The sequence below is a fragment of the Scomber scombrus genome, chromosome 9 (assembly GCF_963691925.1).
Source record: "Scomber scombrus chromosome 9, fScoSco1.1, whole genome shotgun sequence".
NCBI lineage: Eukaryota > Metazoa > Chordata > Actinopteri > Scombriformes > Scombridae > Scomber > Scomber scombrus.
The window spans coordinates 1702828-1719140 of NC_084978.1; the positions used below are offsets into that span (position 1 = coordinate 1702828).

The 16313-nt window shown below is 46.4% G+C and overlaps 9 non-coding genes across 9 annotated transcripts; all 9 read left to right on the top strand.

Moving 5' to 3' along the window:
• The first annotated feature begins 719 nt into the window (after nt 1-719).
• trnal-uag (transfer RNA leucine (anticodon UAG)) lies at nt 720-801 on the top strand. Its single transcript has one exon. It is a non-coding gene; the product is annotated as a tRNA-Leu (tRNA).
• A 2087-nt stretch (nt 802-2888) lies between these two features.
• On the top strand, nt 2889-2970 carry trnal-uag (transfer RNA leucine (anticodon UAG)). The gene has a single exon. It is a non-coding gene; the product is annotated as a tRNA-Leu (tRNA).
• A 1552-nt stretch (nt 2971-4522) lies between these two features.
• Nucleotides 4523-4604, top strand: trnal-uag (transfer RNA leucine (anticodon UAG)). Its single transcript has one exon. It is a non-coding gene; the product is annotated as a tRNA-Leu (tRNA).
• A 1552-nt stretch (nt 4605-6156) lies between these two features.
• trnal-uag (transfer RNA leucine (anticodon UAG)) lies at nt 6157-6238 on the top strand. The gene has a single exon. It is a non-coding gene; the product is annotated as a tRNA-Leu (tRNA).
• Nucleotides 6239-7790: 1552 nt separating this feature from the next.
• On the top strand, nt 7791-7872 carry trnal-uag (transfer RNA leucine (anticodon UAG)). The gene has a single exon. It is a non-coding gene; the product is annotated as a tRNA-Leu (tRNA).
• Nucleotides 7873-9959: 2087 nt separating this feature from the next.
• Nucleotides 9960-10041, top strand: trnal-uag (transfer RNA leucine (anticodon UAG)). Its single transcript has one exon. It is a non-coding gene; the product is annotated as a tRNA-Leu (tRNA).
• Nucleotides 10042-11593: 1552 nt separating this feature from the next.
• On the top strand, nt 11594-11675 carry trnal-uag (transfer RNA leucine (anticodon UAG)). The gene has a single exon. It is a non-coding gene; the product is annotated as a tRNA-Leu (tRNA).
• A 2087-nt stretch (nt 11676-13762) lies between these two features.
• trnal-uag (transfer RNA leucine (anticodon UAG)) lies at nt 13763-13844 on the top strand. The gene has a single exon. It is a non-coding gene; the product is annotated as a tRNA-Leu (tRNA).
• Nucleotides 13845-15931: 2087 nt separating this feature from the next.
• On the top strand, nt 15932-16013 carry trnal-uag (transfer RNA leucine (anticodon UAG)). Its single transcript has one exon. It is a non-coding gene; the product is annotated as a tRNA-Leu (tRNA).
• Nucleotides 16014-16313: the final 300 nt, after the last annotated feature.

Sequence of the window (16313 nt, forward strand, 5' to 3'; positions counted from 1 at the left end):
AGAGTTGCCCAGCAACATACGCCAGTCACCCAAAAGCCTGCATCAGTGGTGGCCAAAGCTGAATGTTTGGGAAGTTCTTGCTCTTCATATTTGACGTTCAATAATGTGTCTTTTCGGTGTCGCTACAGACATTGATGGGCTCAAGGAGAGGTAGTGTGGCCGAGCGGTCTAAGGCGCTGGATTAAGGCTCCAGTCTCTGAGGAGGCGTGGGTTCAAATCCCACCACTGCCAAATTAAGCTCCTGCTACTTGGAGTTACTAACCCTACAGTTGGTATCAGAGCAGGAAGTTGTAAACGATCCCTCTCTCTGACTCCCATCACAGAATGAAATGATAAGCTTCTGGGTTTTGCAAGTCCACTCAATTTCCCAGTCATTGAAAATCAAGAAATTGGTGTGAAATCAGTGAAATACAGTTCAAAACTCAAACACCATTAACAGGAAGCAGAGTGGCGCAGCGGAAGCGTGCTGGGCCCATAACCCAGAGGTCGATGGATTGAAACCATCCTCTGCTAATTAATAAGTTCTTCAGGCCTTCTCTATGTGGTAGACTGTTACCAAGAGTTGCCCAGCGACATCCTGCGCTGACCCAAAAGCCAGTATCAATGGTGGCCAAAGCTGAATGTTTGGGAAGACACCTGGGAAATTCTTGCTCTTCATATTTGACGTACAATAATGTGTCTTTTCGGTGTCGCTACAGACATTGATGGGTTGGAAAGGAGGTAGTGTGGCCGAGTGGTCTAAGGCGCTGGATTTAGGCTCCAGTCTCTCTGGAGGCGTGGGTTCAAATCCCACCACTGCCATGTTTAGTCCCTGGTACTTGGAGTTTCTAGCCATAAACAGAGCAGGAAGTTGGAAAAGATCCCTCTCTGTCAGCATTACAGTATGGAAGTTGTTATGATAAGCTTCTGGGATTTGCAAGTCAGCTCAATTTTGCCTAAATTTCCCAGTCATTGAAAAACAAGAAATTGGTGTGAAATCGGAGAAATACAGGTTAAAACTCAACCACCACAAAAGGAAAGCAGAGTGGCGCAGCGGAAGCGTGCTGGGCCCATAACCCAGAGGTCGATGGATCGAAACCATCCTCTGCTAATTAATGCGTTGTTCGGGACATCTCTTCTCTTCTTCTGGCTATTAGTATTTGACGTTCAATAATTTTGGATATCGGCACTGTGTCTTTTCGGTGTCGCTACAGACACCGATGGGTTGAAGAGGAGGTAGTGTGGCCGAGTGGTCTAAGGCGCTGGATTAAGGCTCCAGTCTCTGAGGAGGCGTGGGTTCAAATCCCACCACTGCCAAATTAAGCTCCTGCTACTTGGAGTTACTAACCCTACAGTTGGTATCAGAGCAGGAAGTTGTAAACAATCCCTCTCTCTGACTCCCATCACAGAATGAAATGATAAGCTTCTGGGTTTTGCAAGTCCACTCAATTTTGCCTAAATTTCCCAGTCATTGAATATCAAGAAATTGGTGTGAAATCAGTGAAATACAGGTTAAAACTCAAATACTACTAAGAGGAAGCAGAGTGGCGCAGCGGAAGCGTGCTGGGCCCATAACCCAGAGGTCGATGGATCGAAACCATCCTCTGCTACTTAATAAGTTCTTCAGGCCTTCTCTATGTGGTAGACTATTACCAAGAGTTGCCCAGCAACATACGCCAGTGACCCAAAAGCCTGCATCAGTGGTGGCCAAAGCTGAATGTTTGGGAAGTTCTTGCTCTTCATATTTGACGTTCAATAATGTGTCTTTTCGGTGTCGCTACAGACATTGATGGGCTCAAGAAGAGGTAGTGTGGCCGAGCGGTCTAAGGCGCTGGATTAAGGCTCCAGTCTCTCAGGAGGCGTGGTTTCAAATCCCACCACTGCCAAATCTTAGCTCCTGCTACTTGGAGTTTCTAGCCCTACACTGGGTATCTGCCATTACAGAATGAAATGATAAGCTTCTGGATTTTGCAAGTCCACTCAATTTTGCCTAAATTTCCCAGTCATTGAATATCAAGAAATTGGTGTGAAATCAGTGAAATACAGGTCAAAACTCAAACACCATTAACAGGAAGCAGAGTGGCGCAGCGGAAGCGTGCTGGGCCCATAACCCAGAGGTCGATGGATCGAAACCATCCTCTGCTACTTAATAAGTTCTTCAGGCCTTCTCTATGTGGTAGACTATTACCAAGAGTTGCCCAGCAACATACGCCAGTGACCCAAAAGCCTGCATCAGTGGTGGCCAAAGCTGAATGTTTGGGAAGTTCTTGCTCTTCATATTTGACGTTCAATAATGTGTCTTTTCGGTGTCGCTACAGACATTGATGGGCTCAAGGAGAGGTAGTGTGGCCGAGCGGTCTAAGGCGCTGGATTAAGGCTCCAGTCTCTGAGGAGGCGTGGGTTCAAATCCCACCACTGCCAAATTAAGCTCCTGCTACTTGGAGTTACTAACCCTACAGTTGGTATCAGAGCAGGAAGTTGTAAACGATCCCTCTCTCTGACTCCCATCACAGAATGAAATGATAAGCTTCTGGGTTTTGCAAGTCCACTCAATTTCCCAGTCATTGAAAATCAAGAAATTGGTGTGAAATCAGTGAAATACAGTTCAAAACTCAAACACCATTAACAGGAAGCAGAGTGGCGCAGCGGAAGCGTGCTGGGCCCATAACCCAGAGGTCGATGGATCGAAACCATCCTCTGCTAATTAATAAGTTCTTCAGGCCTTCTCTATGTGGTAGACTGTTACCAAGAGTTGCCCAGCGACATCCTGCGCTGACCCAAAAGCCAGTATCAATGGTGGCCAAAGCTGAATGTTTGGGAAGACACCTGGGAAATTCTTGCTCTTCATATTTGACGTACAATAATGTGTCTTTTCGGTGTCGCTACAGACATTGATAGGTTGGAAAGGAGGTAGTGTGGCCGAGTGGTCTAAGGCGCTGGATTTAGGCTCCAGTCTCTCTGGAGGCGTGGGTTCAAATCCCACCACTGCCATGTTTAGTCCCTGGTACTTGGAGTTTCTAGCCATAAACAGAGCAGGAAGTTGGAAAAGATCCCTCTCTGTCAGCATTACAGTATGGAAGTTGTTATGATAAGCTTCTGGGATTTGCAAGTCAGCTCAATTTTGCCTAAATTTCCCAGTCATTGAAAAACAAGAAATTGGTGTGAAATCGGAGAAATACAGGTTAAAACTCAACCACCACAAAAGGAAAGCAGAGTGGCGCAGCGGAAGCGTGCTGGGCCCATAACCCAGAGGTCGATGGATCGAAACCATCCTCTGCTAATTAATGCGTTGTTCGGGACATCTCTTCTCTTCTTCTGGCTATTAGTATTTGACGTTCAATAATTTTGGATATCGGCACTGTGTCTTTTCGGTGTCGCTACAGACACCGATGGGTTGAAGAGGAGGTAGTGTGGCCGAGTGGTCTAAGGCGCTGGATTAAGGCTCCAGTCTCTGAGGAGGCGTGGGTTCAAATCCCACCACTGCCAAATTAAGCTCCTGCTACTTGGAGTTACTAACCCTACAGTTGGTATCAGAGCAGGAAGTTGTAAACAATCCCTCTCTCTGACTCCCATCACAGAATGAAATGATAAGCTTCTGGGTTTTGCAAGTCCACTCAATTTTGCCTAAATTTCCCAGTCATTGAATATCAAGAAATTGGTGTGAAATCAGTGAAATACAGGTTAAAACTCAAATACTACTAAGAGGAAGCAGAGTGGCGCAGCGGAAGCGTGCTGGGCCCATAACCCAGAGGTCGATGGATCGAAACCATCCTCTGCTACTTAATAAGTTCTTCAGGCCTTCTCTATGTGGTAGACTATTACCAAGAGTTGCCCAGCAACATACGCCAGTGACCCAAAAGCCTGCATCAGTGGTGGCCAAAGCTGAATGTTTGGGAAGTTCTTGCTCTTCATATTTGACGTTCAATAATGTGTCTTTTCGGTGTCGCTACAGACATTGATGGGCTCAAGGAGAGGTAGTGTGGCCGAGCGGTCTAAGGCGCTGGATTAAGGCTCCAGTCTCTGAGGAGGCGTGGGTTCAAATCCCACCACTGCCAAATTAAGCTCCTGCTACTTGGAGTTACTAACCCTACAGTTGGTATCAGAGCAGGAAGTTGTAAACGATCCCTCTCTCTGACTCCCATCACAGAATGAAATGATAAGCTTCTGGGTTTTGCAAGTCCACTCAATTTCCCAGTCATTGAAAATCAAGAAATTGGTGTGAAATCAGTGAAATACAGTTCAAAACTCAAACACCATTAACAGGAAGCAGAGTGGCGCAGCGGAAGCGTGCTGGGCCCATAACCCAGAGGTCGATGGATCGAAACCATCCTCTGCTAATTAATAAGTTCTTCAGGCCTTCTCTATGTGGTAGACTGTTACCAAGAGTTGCCCAGCGACATCCTGCGCTGACCCAAAAGCCAGTATCAATGGTGGCCAAAGCTGAATGTTTGGGAAGACACCTGGGAAATTCTTGCTCTTCATATTTGACGTACAATAATGTGTCTTTTCGGTGTCGCTACAGACATTGATGGGTTGGAAAGGAGGTAGTGTGGCCGAGTGGTCTAAGGCGCTGGATTTAGGCTCCAGTCTCTCTGGAGGCGTGGGTTCAAATCCCACCACTGCCATGTTTAGTCCCTGGTACTTGGAGTTTCTAGCCATAAACAGAGCAGGAAGTTGGAAAAGATCCCTCTCTGTCAGCATTACAGTATGGAAGTTGTTATGATAAGCTTCTGGGATTTGCAAGTCAGCTCAATTTTGCCTAAATTTCCCAGTCATTGAAAAACAAGAAATTGGTGTGAAATCGGAGAAATACAGGTTAAAACTCAACCACCACAAAAGGAAAGCAGAGTGGCGCAGCGGAAGCGTGCTGGGCCCATAACCCAGAGGTCGATGGATCGAAACCATCCTCTGCTAATTAATGCGTTGTTCGGGACATCTCTTCTCTTCTTCTGGCTATTAGTATTTGACGTTCAATAATTTTGGATATCGGCACTGTGTCTTTTCGGTGTCGCTACAGACACCGATGGGTTGAAGAGGAGGTAGTGTGGCCGAGTGGTCTAAGGCGCTGGATTAAGGCTCCAGTCTCTGAGGAGGCGTGGGTTCAAATCCCACCACTGCCAAATTAAGCTCCTGCTACTTGGAGTTACTAACCCTACAGTTGGTATCAGAGCAGGAAGTTGTAAACAATCCCTCTCTCTGACTCCCATCACAGAATGAAATGATAAGCTTCTGGGTTTTGCAAGTCCACTCAATTTTGCCTAAATTTCCCAGTCATTGAATATCAAGAAATTGGTGTGAAATCAGTGAAATACAGGTCAAAACTCAAACACCATTAACAGGAAGCAGAGTGGCGCAGCGGAAGCGTGCTGGGCCCATAACCCAGAGGTCGATGGATCGAAACCATCCTCTGCTACTTAATAAGTTCTTCAGGCCTTCTCTATGTGGTAGACTATTACCAAGAGTTGCCCAGCAACATACGCCAGTGACCCAAAAGCCTGCATCAGTGGTGGCCAAAGCTGAATGTTTGGGAAGTTCTTGCTCTTCATATTTGACGTTCAATAATGTGTCTTTTCGGTGTCGCTACAGACATTGATGGGCTCAAGGAGAGGTAGTGTGGCCGAGCGGTCTAAGGCGCTGGATTAAGGCTCCAGTCTCTGAGGAGGCGTGGGTTCAAATCCCACCACTGCCAAATTAAGCTCCTGCTACTTGGAGTTACTAACCCTACAGTTGGTATCAGAGCAGGAAGTTGTAAACGATCCCTCTCTCTGACTCCCATCACAGAATGAAATGATAAGCTTCTGGGTTTTGCAAGTCCACTCAATTTCCCAGTCATTGAAAATCAAGAAATTGGTGTGAAATCAGTGAAATACAGTTCAAAACTCAAACACCATTAACAGGAAGCAGAGTGGCGCAGCGGAAGCGTGCTGGGCCCATAACCCAGAGGTCGATGGATCGAAACCATCCTCTGCTAATTAATAAGTTCTTCAGGCCTTCTCTATGTGGTAGACTGTTACCAAGAGTTGCCCAGCGACATCCTGCGCTGACCCAAAAGCCAGTATCAATGGTGGCCAAAGCTGAATGTTTGGGAAGACACCTGGGAAATTCTTGCTCTTCATATTTGACGTACAATAATGTGTCTTTTCGGTGTCGCTACAGACATTGATGGGTTGGAAAGGAGGTAGTGTGGCCGAGTGGTCTAAGGCGCTGGATTTAGGCTCCAGTCTCTCTGGAGGCGTGGGTTCAAATCCCACCACTGCCATGTTTAGTCCCTGGTACTTGGAGTTTCTAGCCATAAACAGAGCAGGAAGTTGGAAAAGATCCCTCTCTGTCAGCATTACAGTATGGAAGTTGTTATGATAAGCTTCTGGGATTTGCAAGTCAGCTCAATTTTGCCTAAATTTCCCAGTCATTGAAAAGCAAGAAATTGGTGTGAAATCGGAGAAATACAGGTTAAAACTCAACCACCACAAAAGGAAAGCAGAGTGGCGCAGCGGAAGCGTGCTGGGCCCATAACCCAGAGGTCGATGGATCGAAACCATCCTCTGCTAATTAATGCGTTGTTCGGGACATCTCTTCTCTTCTTCTGGCTATTAGTATTTGACGTTCAATAATTTTGGATATCGGCACTGTGTCTTTTCGGTGTCGCTAAAGACACCGATGGGTTGAAGAGGAGGTAGTGTGGCCGAGTGGTCTAAGGCGCTGGATTAAGGCTCCAGTCTCTGAGGAGGCGTGGGTTCAAATCCCACCACTGCCAAATTAAGCTCCTGCTACTTGGAGTTACTAACCCTACAGTTGGTATCAGAGCAGGAAGTTGTAAACAATCCCTCTCTCTGACTCCCATCACAGAATGAAATGATAAGCTTCTGGGTTTTGCAAGTCCACTCAATTTTGCCTAAATTTCCCAGTCATTGAATATCAAGAAATTGGTGTGAAATCAGTGAAATACAGGTTAAAACTCAAATACTACTAAGAGGAAGCAGAGTGGCGCAGCGGAAGCGTGCTGGGCCCATAACCCAGAGGTCGATGGATCGAAACCATCCTCTGCTACTTAATAAGTTCTTCAGGCCTTCTCTATGTGGTAGACTATTACCAAGAGTTGCCCAGCAACATACGCCAGTCACCCAAAAGCCTGCATCAGTGGTGGCCAAAGCTGAATGTTTGGGAAGTTCTTGCTCTTCATATTTGACGTTCAATAATGTGTCTTTTCGGTGTCGCTACAGACATTGATGGGCTCAAGGAGAGGTAGTGTGGCCGAGCGGTCTAAGGCGCTGGATTAAGGCTCCAGTCTCTGAGGAGGCGTGGGTTCAAATCCCACCACTGCCAAATTAAGCTCCTGCTACTTGGAGTTACTAACCCTACAGTTGGTATCAGAGCAGGAAGTTGTAAACGATCCCTCTCTCTGACTCCCATCACAGAATGAAATGATAAGCTTCTGGGTTTTGCAAGTCCACTCAATTTCCCAGTCATTGAAAATCAAGAAATTGGTGTGAAATCAGTGAAATACAGGTCAAAACTCAAACACCACTAACAGGAAGCAGAGTGGCGCAGCGGAAGCGTGCTGGGCCCATAACCCAGAGGTCGATGGATCGAAACCATCCTCTGCTAATTAATAAGTTCTTCAGGCCTTCTCTATGTGGTAGACTGTTACCAAGAGTTGCCCAGCAACATCCTGCGCTGACCCAAAAGCCAGTATCAATGGTGGCCAAAGCTGAATGTTTGGGAAGACACCTGGGAAATTCTTGCTCTTCATATTTGACGTACAATAATGTGTCTTTTCGGTGTCGCTACAGACATTGATGGGTTGGAAAGGAGGTAGTGTGGCCGAGTGGTCTAAGGCGCTGGATTTAGGCTCCAGTCTCTCTGGAGGCGTGGGTTCAAATCCCACCACTGCCATGTTTAGTCCCTGGTACTTGGAGTTTCTAGCCATAAACAGAGCAGGAAGTTGGAAAAGATCCCTCTCTGTCAGCATTACAGTATGGAAGTTGTTATGATAAGCTTCTGGGATTTGCAAGTCAGCTCAATTTTGCCTAAATTTCCCAGTCATTGAAAAACAAGAAATTGGTGTGAAATCGGAGAAATACAGGTTAAAACTCAACCACCACAAAAGGAAAGCAGAGTGGCGCAGCGGAAGCGTGCTGGGCCCATAACCCAGAGGTCGATGGATCGAAACCATCCTCTGCTAATTAATGCGTTGTTCGGGACATCTCTTCTCTTCTTCTGGCTATTAGTATTTGACGTTCAATAATTTTGGATATCGGCACTGTGTCTTTTCGGTGTCGCTACAGACACCGATGGGTTGAAGAGGAGGTAGTGTGGCCGAGTGGTCTAAGGCGCTGGATTAAGGCTCCAGTCTCTGAGGAGGCGTGGGTTCAAATCCCACCACTGCCAAATTAAGCTCCTGCTACTTGGAGTTACTAACCCTACAGTTGGTATCAGAGCAGGAAGTTGTAAACAATCCCTCTCTCTGACTCCCATCACAGAATGAAATGATAAGCTTCTGGGTTTTGCAAGTCCACTCAATTTGGCCTAAATTTCCCAGTCATTGAATATCAAGAAATTGGTGTGAAATCAGTGAAATACAGGTTAAAACTCAAATACTACTAAGAGGAAGCAGAGTGGCGCAGCGGAAGCGTGCTGGGCCCATAACCCAGAGGTCGATGGATCGAAACCATCCTCTGCTACTTAATAAGTTCTTCAGGCCTTCTCTATGTGGTAGACTATTACCAAGAGTTGCCCAGCAACATACACCAGTGACCCAAAAGCCTGCATCAGTGGTGGCCAAAGCTGAATGTTTGGGAAGTTCTTGCTCTTCATATTTGACGTTCAATAATGTGTCTTTTCGGTGTCGCTACAGACATTGATGGGCTCAAGAAGAGGTAGTGTGGCCGAGCGGTCTAAGGCGCTGGATTAAGGCTCCAGTCTCTCAGGAGGCGTGGTTTCAAATCCCACCACTGCCAAATCTTAGCTCCTGCTACTTGGAGTTTCTAGCCCTACACTGGGTATCTGCCATTACAGAATGAAATGATAAGCTTCTGGATTTTGCAAGTCCACTCAATTTTGCCTAAATTTCCCAGTCATTGAAAATCAAGAAATTGGTGTGAAATCAGTGAAATACAGGTCAAAACTCAAACACCATTAACAGGAAGCAGAGTGGCGCAGCGGAAGCGTGCTGGGCCCATAACCCAGAGGTCGATGGATCGAAACCATCCTCTGCTACTTAATAAGTTCTTCAGGCCTTCTCTATGTGGTAGACTATTACCAAGAGTTGCCCAGCAACATACGCCAGTGACCCAAAAGCCTGCATCAGTGGTGGCCAAAGCTGAATGTTTGGGAAGTTCTTGCTCTTCATATTTGACGTTCAATAATGTGTCTTTTCGGTGTCGCTACAGACATTGATGGGCTCAAGGAGAGGTAGTGTGGCCGAGCGGTCTAAGGCGCTGGATTAAGGCTCCAGTCTCTGAGGAGGCGTGGGTTCAAATCCCACCACTGCCAAATTAAGCTCCTGCTACTTGGAGTTACTAACCCTACAGTTGGTATCAGAGCAGGAAGTTGTAAACGATCCCTCTCTCTGACTCCCATCACAGAATGAAATGATAAGCTTCTGGGTTTTGCAAGTCCACTCAATTTCCCAGTCATTGAAAATCAAGAAATTGGTGTGAAATCAGTGAAATACAGTTCAAAACTCAAACACCATTAACAGGAAGCAGAGTGGCGCAGCGGAAGCGTGCTGGGCCCATAACCCAGAGGTCGATGGATCGAAACCATCCTCTGCTAATTAATAAGTTCTTCAGGCCTTCTCTATGTGGTAGACTGTTACCAAGAGTTGCCCAGCGACATCCTGCGCTGACCCAAAAGCCAGTATCAATGGTGGCCAAAGCTGAATGTTTGGGAAGACACCTGGGAAATTCTTGCTCTTCATATTTGACGTACAATAATGTGTCTTTTCGGTGTCGCTACAGACATTGATGGGTTGGAAAGGAGGTAGTGTGGCCGAGTGGTCTAAGGCGCTGGATTTAGGCTCCAGTCTCTCTGGAGGCGTGGGTTCAAATCCCACCACTGCCATGTTTAGTCCCTGGTACTTGGAGTTTCTAGCCATAAACAGAGCAGGAAGTTGGAAAAGATCCCTCTCTGTCAGCATTACAGTATGGAAGTTGTTATGATAAGCTTCTGGGATTTGCAAGTCAGCTCAATTTTGCCTAAATTTCCCAGTCATTGAAAAACAAGAAATTGGTGTGAAATCGGAGAAATACAGGTTAAAACTCAACCACCACAAAAGGAAAGCAGAGTGGCGCAGCGGAAGCGTGCTGGGCCCATAACCCAGAGGTCGATGGATCGAAACCATCCTCTGCTAATTAATGCGTTGTTCGGGACATCTCTTCTCTTCTTCTGGCTATTAGTATTTGACGTTCAATAATTTTGGATATCGGCACTGTGTCTTTTCGGTGTCGCTAAGGACACCGATGGGTTGAAGAGGAGGTAGTGTGGCCGAGTGGTCTAAGGCGCTGGATTAAGGCTCCAGTCTCTGAGGAGGCGTGGGTTCAAATCCCACCACTGCCAAATTAAGCTCCTGCTACTTGGAGTTACTAACCCTACAGTTGGTATCAGAGCAGGAAGTTGTAAACAATCCCTCTCTCTGACTCCCATCACAGAATGAAATGATAAGCTTCTGGGTTTTGCAAGTCCACTCAATTTTGCCTAAATTTCCCAGTCATTGAATATCAAGAAATTGGTGTGAAATCAGTGAAATACAGGTTAAAACTCAAATACTACTAAGAGGAAGCAGAGTGGCGCAGCGGAAGCGTGCTGGGCCCATAACCCAGAGGTCGATGGATCGAAACCATCCTCTGCTACTTAATAAGTTCTTCAGGCCTTCTCTATGTGGTAGACTATTACCAAGAGTTGCCCAGCAACATACGCCAGTGACCCAAAAGCCTGCATCAGTGGTGGCCAAAGCTGAATGTTTGGGAAGTTCTTGCTCTTCATATTTGACGTTCAATAATGTGTCTTTTCGGTGTCGCTACAGACATTGATGGGCTCAAGGAGAGGTAGTGTGGCCGAGCGGTCTAAGGCGCTGGATTAAGGCTCCAGTCTCTGAGGAGGCGTGGGTTCAAATCCCACCACTGCCAAATTAAGCTCCTGCTACTTGGAGTTACTAACCCTACAGTTGGTATCAGAGCAGGAAGTTGTAAACGATCCCTCTCTCTGACTCCCATCACAGAATGAAATGATAAGCTTCTGGGTTTTGCAAGTCCACTCAATTTCCCAGTCATTGAAAATCAAGAAATTGGTGTGAAATCAGTGAAATACAGTTCAAAACTCAAACACCATTAACAGGAAGCAGAGTGGCGCAGCGGAAGCGTGCTGGGCCCATAACCCAGAGGTCGATGGATCGAAACCATCCTCTGCTAATTAATAAGTTCTTCAGGCCTTCTCTATGTGGTAGACTGTTACCAAGAGTTGCCCAGCGACATCCTGCGCTGACCCAAAAGCCAGTATCAATGGTGGCCAAAGCTGAATGTTTGGGAAGACACCTGGGAAATTCTTGCTCTTCATATTTGACGTACAATAATGTGTCTTTTCGGTGTCGCTACAGACATTGATGGGTTGGAAAGGAGGTAGTGTGGCCGAGTGGTCTAAGGCGCTGGATTTAGGCTCCAGTCTCTCTGGAGGCGTGGGTTCAAATCCCACCACTGCCATGTTTAGTCCCTGGTACTTGGAGTTTCTAGCCATAAACAGAGCAGGAAGTTGGAAAAGATCCCTCTCTGTCAGCATTACAGTATGGAAGTTGTTATGATAAGCTTCTGGGATTTGCAAGTCAGCTCAATTTTGCCTAAATTTCCCAGTCATTGAAAAACAAGAAATTGGTGTGAAATCGGAGAAATACAGGTTAAAACTCAACCACCACAAAAGGAAAGCAGAGTGGCGCAGCGGAAGCGTGCTGGGCCCATAACCCAGAGGTCGATGGATCGAAACCATCCTCTGCTAATTAATGCGTTGTTCGGGACATCTCTTCTCTTCTTCTGGCTATTAGTATTTGACGTTCAATCATTTTGGATATCGGCACTGTGTCTTTTCGGTGTCGCTACAGACACCGATGGGTTGAAGAGGAGGTAGTGTGGCCGAGTGGTCTAAGGCGCTGGATTAAGGCTCCAGTCTCTGAGGAGGCGTGGGTTCAAATCCCACCACTGCCAAATTAAGCTCCTGCTACTTGGAGTTACTAACCCTACAGTTGGTATCAGAGCAGGAAGTTGTAAACAATCCCTCTCTCTGACTCCCATCACAGAATGAAATGATAAGCTTCCGGGTTTTGCAAGTCCACTCAATTTTGCCTAAATTTCCCAGTCATTGAATATCAAGAAATTGGTGTGAAATCAGTGAAATACAGGTTAAAACTCAAATACTACTAAGAGGAAGCAGAGTGGCGCAGCGGAAGCGTGCTGGGCCCATAACCCAGAGGTCGATGGATCGAAACCATCCTCTGCTACTTAATAAGTTCTTCAGGCCTTCTCTATGTGGTAGACTATTACCAAGAGTTGCCCAGCAACATACGCCAGTGACCCAAAAGCCTGCATCAGTGGTGGCCAAAGCTGAATGTTTGGGAAGTTCTTGCTCTTCATATTTGACGTTCAATAATGTGTCTTTTCGGTGTCGCTACAGACATTGATGGGCTCAAGAAGAGGTAGTGTGGCCGAGCGGTCTAAGGCGCTGGATTAAGGCTCCAGTCTCTCAGGAGGCGTGGTTTCAAATCCCACCACTGCCAAATCTTAGCTCCTGCTACTTGGAGTTTCTAGCCCTACACTGGGTATCTGCCATTACAGAATGAAATGATAAGCTTCTGGATTTTGCAAGTCCACTCAATTTTGCCTAAATTTCCCAGTCATTGAAAATCAAGAAATTGGTGTGAAATCAGTGAAATACAGGTCAAAACTCAAACACCATTAACAGGAAGCAGAGTGGCGCAGCGGAAGCGTGCTGGGCCCATAACCCAGAGGTCGATGGATCGAAACCATCCTCTGCTACTTAATAAGTTCTTCAGGCCTTCTCTATGTGGTAGACTATTACCAAGAGTTGCCCAGCAACATACCCCAGTGACCCAAAAGCCTGCATCAGTGGTGGCCAAAGCTGAATGTTTGGGAAGTTCTTGCTCTTCATATTTGACGTTCAATAATGTGTCTTTTCGGTGTCGCTACAGACATTGATGGGCTCAAGGAGAGGTAGTGTGGCCGAGCGGTCTAAGGCGCTGGATTAAGGCTCCAGTCTCTGAGGAGGCGTGGGTTCAAATCCCACCACTGCCAAATTAAGCTCCTGCTACTTGGAGTTACTAACCCTACAGTTGGTATCAGAGCAGGAAGTTGTAAACGATCCCTCTCTCTGACTCCCATCACAGAATGAAATGATAAGCTTCTGGGTTTTGCAAGTCCACTCAATTTCCCAGTCATTGAAAATCAAGAAATTGGTGTGAAATCAGTGAAATACAGTTCAAAACTCAAACACCATTAACAGGAAGCAGAGTGGCGCAGCGGAAGCGTGCTGGGCCCATAACCCAGAGGTCGATGGATCGAAACCATCCTCTGCTAATTAATAAGTTCTTCAGGCCTTCTCTATGTGGTAGACTGTTACCAAGAGTTGCCCAGCGACATCCTGCGCTGACCCAAAAGCCAGTATCAATGGTGGCCAAAGCTGAATGTTTGGGAAGACACCTGGGAAATTCTTGCTCTTCATATTTGACGTACAATAATGTGTCTTTTCGGTGTCGCTACAGACATTGATGGGTTCGAAAGGAGGTAGTGTGGCCGAGTGGTCTAAGGCGCTGGATTTAGGCTCCAGTCTCTCTGGAGGCGTGGGTTCAAATCCCACCACTGCCATGTTTAGTCCCTGGTACTTGGAGTTTCTAGCCATAAACAGAGCAGGAAGTTGGAAAAGATCCCTCTCTGTCAGCATTACAGTATGGAAGTTGTTATGATAAGCTTCTGGGATTTGCAAGTCAGCTCAATTTTGCCTAAATTTCCCAGTCATTGAAAAACAAGAAATTGGTGTGAAATCGGAGAAATACAGGTTAAAACTCAACCACCACAAAAGGAAAGCAGAGTGGCGCAGCGGAAGCGTGCTGGGCCCATAACCCAGAGGTCGATAGATCGAAACCATCCTCTGCTAATTAATGCGTTGTTCGGGACATCTCTTCTCTTCTTCTGGCTATTAGTATTTGACGTTCAATAATTTTGGATATCGGCACTGTGTCTTTTCGGTGTCGCTACAGACACCGATGGGTTGAAGAGGAGGTAGTGTGGCCGAGTGGTCTAAGGCGCTGGATTAAGGCTCCAGTCTCTGAGGAGGCGTGGGTTCAAATCCCACCACTGCCAAATTAAGCTCCTGCTACTTGGAGTTACTAACCCTACAGTTGGTATCAGAGCAGGAAGTTGTAAACAATCCCTCTCTCTGACTCCCATCACAGAATGAAATGATAAGCTTCTGGGTTTTGCAAGTCCACTCAATTTTGCCTAAATTTCCCAGTCATTGAATATCAAGAAATTGGTGTGAAATCAGTGAAATACAGGTTAAAACTCAAATACTACTAAGAGGAAGCAGAGTGGCGCAGCGGAAGCGTGCTGGGCCCATAACCCAGAGGTCGATGGATCGAAACCATCCTCTGCTACTTAATAAGTTCTTCAGGCCTTCTCTATGTGGTAGACTATTACCAAGAGTTGCCCAGCAACATACGCCAGTGACCCAAAAGCCTGCATCAGTGGTGGCCAAAGCTGAATGTTTGGGAAGTTCTTGCTCTTCATATTTGACGTTCAATAATGTGTCTTTTCGGTGTCGCTACAGACATTGATGGGCTCAAGAAGAGGTAGTGTGGCCGAGCGGTCTAAGGCGCTGGATTAAGGCTCCAGTCTCTCAGGAGGCGTGGTTTCAAATCCCACCACTGCCAAATCTTAGCTCCTGCTACTTGGAGTTTCTAGCCCTACACTGGGTATCTGCCATTACAGAATGAAATGATAAGCTTCTGGATTTTGCAAGTCCACTCAATTTTGCCTAAATTTCCCAGTCATTGAAAATCAAGAAATTGGTGTGAAATCAGTGAAATACAGGTCAAAACTCAAACACCATTAACAGGAAGCAGAGTGGCGCAGCGGAAGCGTGCTGGGCCCATAACCCAGAGGTCGATGGATCGAAACCATCCTCTGCTACTTAATAAGTTCTTCAGGCCTTCTCTATGTGGTAGACTATTACCAAGAGTTGCCCAGCAACATACGCCAGTGACCCAAAAGCCTGCATCAGTGGTGGCCAAAGCTGAATGTTTGGGAAGTTCTTGCTCTTCATATTTGACGTTCAATAATGTGTCTTTTCGGTGTCGCTACAGACATTGATGGGCTCAAGGAGAGGTAGTGTGGCCGAGCGGTCTAAGGCGCTGGATTAAGGCTCCAGTCTCTGAGGAGGCGTGGGTTCAAATCCCACCACTGCCAAATTAAGCTCCTGCTACTTGGAGTTACTAACCCTACAGTTGGTATCAGAGCAGGAAGTTGTAAACGATCCCTCTCTCTGACTCCCATCACAGAATGAAATGATAAGCTTCTGGGTTTCGCAAGTCCACTCAATTTCCCAGTCATTGAAAATCAAGAAATTGGTGTGAAATCAGTGAAATACAGTTCAAAACTCAAACACCATTAACAGGAAGCAGAGTGGCGCAGCGGAAGCGTGCTGGGCCCATAACCCAGAGGTCGATGGATCGAAACCATCCTCTGCTAATTAATAAGTTCTTCAGGCCTTCTCTATGTGGTAGACTGTTACCAAGAGTTGCCCAGCGACATCCTGCCCTGACCCAAAAGCCAGTATCAATGGTGGCCAAAGCTGAATGTTTGGGAAGACACCTGGGAAATTCTTGCTCTTCATATTTGACGTACAATAATGTGTCTTTTCGGTGTCGCTACAGACATTGATGGGTTGGAAAGGAGGTAGTGTGGCCGAGTGGTCTAAGGCGCTGGATTTAGGCTCCAGTCTCTCTGGAGGCGTGGGTTCAAATCCCACCACTGCCATGTTTAGTCCCTGGTACTTGGAGTTTCTAGCCATAAACAGAGCAGGAAGTTGGAAAAGATCCCTCTCTGTCAGCATTACAGTATGGAAGTTGTTATGATAAGCTTCTGGGATTTGCAAGTCAGCTCAATTTTGCCTAAATTTCCCAGTCATTGAAAAACAAGAAATTGGTGTGAAATCGGAGAAATACAGGTTAAAACTCAACCGCCACAAAAGGAAAGCAGAGTGGCGCAGCGGAAGCGTGCTGGGCCCATAACCCAGAGGTCGATGGATCGAAACCATCCTCTGCTAATTAATGCGTT